Raw genomic sequence first — 7,471 nt, forward strand, 5'->3', positions numbered from 1 at the left:
CGGCAGGTGCAGAGAGATCAAGTCTCTGATCTCTTCAGCGGCATGGGCATAGGGAGTCTTAAACCGTCGAAATGCTGTTTGCTCAGGAGCACTAGGCAATGCTGAGCTGAGGTGGATCTGGGGCGAACAATCTGCGCCTCTCAGAACACACACCGAGCCTGGAGTGGCTGAATTCAGGCTCCCGTTCACCTGCGTCTTGCAGACAAACCTCTGTGACTCAGCACTAAACGATCCCGATCCCACTGAAACAACTTGTCTGCACCCATTGCATTGGTCACCCGGCAAAGGAAACGAACTGTCACCATTCGCATGGGATATCACCATGGCAGAGAACTGACATCACCAGAATGCAGCGGAGCAGATAACTTCATTGAAACCAGCGGCGGCTACAGGTTTGTAACCCCCTAGCTCCCCGCTCCGCACAGCAGGGAAACCTCAAGGGCCCCTCCCAGCTCTCCCGTGAGCGCGATAGTCAGACCGAGGGAACAACAGCGCAGGACCCACAGCACAGGAACCCTGGCTACCGCTCCCACCAGCACTGACAACTGAGGTCTCTTGCACCAGCTACCAAGGGCATGGTTACCGGAGGGCAAGCAAAATATGCTGAGGGTATCTGAGGGACTGGCAAATAGGGAGAGTGTGCCCAGTCATTCAAGAAAATAGGGCTCCCGGGAGCAGCAGACCTGGCGTGTAGCCAGTATTGTGGTGATCATCACCGATGAGAGGGGCCTGGCTGGAGGAAAAGTAGGGAAGTGACTAGACACAAGAAAGGGCCCTAGGCACTCAGGATTGGAGACACGCCCAGTCCGGGAGGAGGAGCTGCTTCACAGTGATTGGTTCTGGCCTACTGAGAGGAGAAGCTTGGCCCAGTGGGCACAGCTGCACCTGCTGGAAGAGAATTTAATTGAACTCTAAGACTGCACTTTTTAAATTTTTTTTTTGGTGTTTTTTTTAAAATTTTTTTTATTATTTTATTATTTTTTATTTTTATTTTTTGATTATTTTTAAAAATTTTTTCTTTTTTATTTTCTGTTTTTTCTTTTGTCTTTTCATTTCTTTTAAATTTCCTTATTCCCCTTTCCTTAAATTCTATCTGTTTACTCTCATTCTCTTTAGTGACTTCTTCCCTTCCCTTCTAATACCTTTCCTCCCAAGCATCACGACGCTGTTTATGTGTAATTTACTAAGTATGTATAGGTAAATGTTCCGAGGTGTTATATAGTGCTACCAAGTCCCTAGCTACCCCCAAATACTCCAGACCATTCTGCTATTAATATCCCTCATCAGTAGAGCAACCTTCCAAGGTTGCCAAGAGATACCAACCTCAATACCATCACATCATTCGACCTAAATATAAGTCCCAAGACCAAATCGCAGACCGCTATATGCCATCAGAATCCGTACACAGTTTAGGAAATGAATGAACCTGCATTAAAGTGCAACAAAACTCATCATCTCTAGTCATAGACTCCCATCGCTAAAGAGAGACTCTAGAGACACACAAAACCAAATAAATTTATAAGAGTAAACAGTAACTCAGCAGTCAAACAGAATAAGAAGTAAAATGAGCAGCATTAAAAAGCAAGGAAGAAAAGGAGTACAAACAATGCAGGACAGCCTAAATATACAGGAGGACCTAGAGGCATCAGAAAAACGGTCAAATAAAGAACTCAAGGAGTACCTTAGACAGATGAAATGGAATCTTAAAGAGGACATGAGACAGCAAATTCAAGCAGCGAAAGAACACATTTAAAATGAATTACATAAACAGATAAAAGAAGCAAATAAGCATCTTTATCAGGAAATAGAGATTATTTAAAAATCAATCAATAAGTCTAGAATTGAAGGAAACTATAAAGCAAATTAAAAACTCAAATGAGAGTATCGCTAACAGAATGGAGCAAGTAGAAGCCAGAACATCAGATAATGAAGACAAAATATATCATCTTGAAAAGACTCTAGCCAACTCAGAAAGGCTGGTAAAAAATCACGAGAAAAACATCTAAGAGATATGGGATAACATAAAAAACCAAACTTAAGAGTCATCGGGATAAAGGAAGGTATAGAGGTTCAAACCAAGGGAATGAGCAACCTCTTGAATGAAATAATTACAGAAAACTTTCCAGATAAAAAAAAAGGAAATGTATGTACAAATTGTAGATGCATACAGGACACTGAGCATACAAAATCACAGTAGACCAACGCAAAGACACATTGTTATGAAGATATCCAATATACAGAACAAAGAGAAAATATTAAAAGCTACAAGAGAAAGGAGGCAGATTACATTCATGGGTAAACCAATAAGCTTAACAACGGATTTTTTATCACAGACGCTGAAAGCGAGAAGATCCTGGAACAAAGTATTTTCAAACACTGAAAGACAATGGATGCCAACCAAGAATTTTGTATCCAGAAAAATTAAGCTTCAGGTACGACAACAAAATAAAAAAATTTCATGATAAACAAAAGTTAAAAGAATTTGCAGCCAGAAAACCAGCATTGCAAAGAATCTTGAGCAAAACACGACACAAGGAAGAAATGAAAAACAATAACCAAAACCAACAGTGGGAAGTACCTCAGTAAAGCCAGAGGGCGGGGGGAAATCTAATCATGGAGAAACAAACCAAATTTAAAAAAAGATAAATAATCAGACATGGATGGAAGTAGAAACCATATATCAATAGTAACTCTAAACGTTAATGGCTTAAACCCACCAATAAAGCGACATAGGCTGGTAACATGGATAAAAAAAAAACAAATCCAACAATATGCTGCCTCCAGGAGACACATCTGATTGGAAAAGACATACACAGGCTGAAGGTGAAAGGTTGGGAAAAAATATACCATGCACACGGTCCTCGTAAGCAAGCAGGGGTGGCCATCCTCATATCGAATAAAATCGACTTCAAGACTAAGTTAATCAAAAGTGATAAAGAAGGACATTATATACTGTTAAAAGGAACCATTAACCAACAAGACATAACAATTATCAATATTTATGCACCAAATAATGGTGCTGCAAAGTTCATAAAACAAACTCTCCTCCAGTTCAAGAATCAAATAGACCACAACAAAATAATTATGGGTGACTTCAACACACCTCTCTCACCATTGAACAGATCCTCCTAACAAAAGTTGAATAAAGAAACTATAGAACTCAATATCACAATCAATAACCTAGACTTAACTGACATATAGAATGTATCAACCATCATCAAGTGGATATACTTTTTTCTCACTAGCACATGGATTCTTCTCAAAAATAGACCATATATAATGCCATAGGGCAACCCTCAGTAAATATAAAGGGGTGGGATAATACCATTCATTTTATCTGATCATAATGGAATGAAACTGGAAATCAATGATAAAAGAAGGAAGGAAAAATCCTACATCACATGGAAAATAAATAATATGTTACTGAATGATCAATGGGTTACAGAAGACATAAAGGAGGAAATCAAAAAATTCTTAGAGATAAATGAAAATACAGAACCAACATATCGGAATCTCTGGGACACAATGAAAGCAGTTTTAAGAGGGAAATTCATTGCCTGGAGGTCATTCCTCAAAAAAAGAAAAAAACAACAAAAAATGAGCTCACACTTCATCTCAAAGCCCTAGAAAAGGAAGAGCAAAACAACAGCAAATGTAGCAGAAGGCAAGAAATAATTAAAATCAGAGCGGAAATCAATGAAATTGAAACAAAAGAAACTATTGAAAAAATCGACAAAAGTAAAAGTTGGTTCTTCGAAAAAATAAATAAGATCGACAGACCCTTAGCCATGCTAAAGAAGAGAAGAAGAGAGAGAACTCAAATTACTAACATACAGGATGAAAAAGGCAATATCACAACAGATGCTACAGAAATACAGAAGACAATTACAAATTATTTTGAAAACCTATATTCCAATAAAATAGAAGATAGTGAAGACATTGATAAATTTCTTAAGTCATATGATTTGCCCAGACTGGGTCAGGAGGATACACACAATTTGAACAGACAAAAATCAATGGACGAAATAGAAGAAGCAATCAAAAGACTACCAACCAAGAAAAGCCCAGGACCGGATGGATATACAGCGGAGTTTTACACAACCTTTAAAGAAGAATTAATACCAATACTTTTCAAGTTATTTCAGGAAATAGAAAAAGAAGGAGGTCTTACAAATTCATTCTATGAGGCCAACATCACCCTGATTCTGAAACCAGACAAAGACACCTCAAAGAAAGAAAACTACAGACCAATATCTCTAATGAACCTAGATGCAAAAATCTTCAATAAAATTCTGGTGAATCGGATACAAAAACACATCAAAAAAATAGTGCACCATGAACAAGTAGGATTCATCCCTGGAATGCAAGGATGGTTCAATATATGGAAATCAAAAATGTTATTCACCATATCAAAAGACTTAAAGATAAAAACCATATGATCATCTTGATAGACGCAGAAAAAGCATTCGACAAAGTACAGCATCCTTTTATGTACAAAACACTAGAAAAACTAGGGATAACAGGATCTTACCTCAACATTGTAAAAGCTATCTATGCTAAGCCTTAGGCTAGCATCATTCTGAATGGAGAAAAATTGAAGGCATTTCCTCTAAAATCTGGAACAAGACAGGGATGCCCTTTATCACCACTTCTATTCAATATAGTTCTTGAAATACTGGTCAGAGCAATTAGACAGATGAAAGAAATTAAAGGCATAAAAATAGGAAAAGAAGAACTTAAATTATCACTATTTGTGAATGATATTATTCTATACCTAGAAGACCCAAAAGGGTCTACAAAGAAACTACTAGAACTAATAAATGAATTCAGCAAAGTGGCAGGATATAAAATCAACACGCATAAATCAAAGGAATTCCTGTATATCAGTGACAAAACTTCTGAAATGGAAATGAGGAAAAACACTCCATTCACAATATCCTCAAAAATAATAAAATACTTGGGAATCAACCTAACAAAAGAGGTGAAGGATTTATACAATGAAAACTACAAAACCCTAAAGAGAGAAATAGAAGAAGATTTTAGAAGATGGAAAAATATACCCTGTTCATGGATAGGCAGAACTAACATCATCAAAATGGCGATATTACCAAAAGTACTCTATAGGTTTAATGCAATGCCAATCAAAATTCCAATGGCATTTCTTGTAGAAATATATAAAGCAATCATGAAATTCATATTGAAAAATAAAAGACCCAGAATAACAAAAGAAACTCTAAGCAGGAAGTGTGAATCAGGTGGTATAGTGATACCAGATTTCAAACTATACTACAGAGCAATAGTAACAAAAACAGCATGGTACTGGTACCAAAACAGGCGGGTGGAACAATGGTACAGAATAGAGGACACAGAAACCAATCCGCAAAACTACAACTATCTTATATTTGATAAAGGGGCTAAAAGCATGCAATGGAGGAAGGATAGCATCTTCAACAAATGGTGCTGGGAAAACTGGAAATCCATATGCAACAACATGAAACTGAATACCGTTCTCTCACCATGCACAAAACTTAACTCAAAATGGATCAAGGACCTTGATATCAAATCAGAGACACGGCATCTGATAGAAGAAAAAGTTGGCTACGACCTACATACTGTGGGGTCGGGCTCCAAATTCCTCAATAGGACACCCATAGCACAAGAGTTAATATCTAGAATCAACAAATGGGACTTACTCAAACTAAAAAGTTTTTTCTCAGCAAAAGAAACAATAAGAGAGGTAAATAGGGAGCCTACATCATGGGAACAAATCTTTACTCCTCACACTTCAGATAGAGCCCTAATATCCAGAGTATATAAAGAACTCAAAAAATTAGACAATAATAAAACAAATAACCCAATCAACAAATGGGCCAAGGACCTGAACAGACACTTCTCAGAGGAGGACATACAATCAATCAACAAGTACATGAAAAAATGCTCACCATCTCTAGCAGTCAGAGAAATGCAAATCAAAACCACCCTAAGATACCATCTCACTCCAGTAAGATTGGCAGCCATTATGAAGTCAAACAACAACAAGTGCTGGCGAGGATGTGGGGAAAAGGGTACACTTGTACATTGTTGGTGGGACTGCAAATTGGTGCAGCCAATTTGGAAAGCAGTATGGAGATTCCTTGAAAAGCTGGGAATGGAACCACCATTTGACCCAGCTATTCCACTTTTTGGACTATTCCCTAAAGACCTTAAAAGAGCGTATTATAGGGATACTGCTACAAGGATGTTCATAGCAGCACAATTCACAATAGCTAGACTGTGGAACCAACCTAGATGCCCTTCAATAGATGAATGGATTTAAAAAAATGTGGCATTTATACACAATGGAGTATACCTCTGCACTAAAAAATGACAAAATTATGGAATTTGCAGGGAAATGGATGGCACTAGAGCAGATTATGCTAAGTGAAGCTAGCCAATCCCTAAAAAACAAATGCCAAATGTCATCTTTGATATAAGGAGAGCAACTAAGAACAGAATAGGGAGGAAGATCATGAGAAGAAGATCACCATTAAACAGGGACGAGAGGGGGGAGGGAAAGAGAGAGAGAAGGGAAATTGCATGGTAAAGGAAGGAGACCCTCATTGTTATACAAAATTACATACAAGAGGAAGTGAGGTGAAAGGGGAAAAAAACAAGAGAGAGAAATTAAATATGGTAAATGGGGTAGGGAGAGAAGAGGGGAGTGGAGGGAAGGGAGGGGAGGGGGGATAGTAGAAATAGGAAAGGCAGCAGAATACCACATACACTAGTAAGGCAGTATGTAAAAAAGTGGATGTGTAACCGATGTGAATCTGCAATATGTATACGGGGTAAAAATGGGAGTTCATAATCCGTTTGAATCAAATGTATGAAATATGATATGTCAAGAGCTTTGTAATGTTTTGAACAACTAATAAGAAAATAGAAAAAAATAAATTAAAAAAATAAAAATATTGAAGTAAAATATGTAAGGAAAATGTATAGAGGACCAGGTGAATAAAACAAGGAAGAAATAAAGGCTAATAAAAAAGAAAGTTTTCGAGTTGGTCACCACTGGAAGAAACTGCTATTCTCTCTCAACAGCTCTTTCTGAAATGTCTTATACAATGTTTTCAGAATGAAATCCTTAGGAAAAAAATGGAAAAGCAATTTTAATTGGCTCCCATCCTTATGAATCTCAACACCCTTCCAATTCTGGGGAGAACATGATTGTGCATATGTAATGTGTCAGATGAATCCTTGTTGGGCCCCACATTACACAGCTGCAAAGACATAAAGCACCTGTCCAGGAGAGAATCCCCCCAATGATAGCTGCACAAAGCTGCAAACATGAAGCAAACAAGAAGTTTTCAATACACATGAAAATCTCTGTTCAGGGTGTGACATGTCTGACTGTTCTGATTCAGGTGTTTGAGTATCACCATCTATCTTAGCTGGCGACCTATGCTGGGTTCACAAATCTGTTCCAATAAAA

This window comes from Spermophilus citellus (assembly GCF_964194105.1).
Source record: "Spermophilus citellus genome assembly, chromosome: 9".
NCBI classification, from domain to species: Eukaryota; Metazoa; Chordata; class Mammalia; order Rodentia; family Sciuridae; genus Spermophilus; species Spermophilus citellus.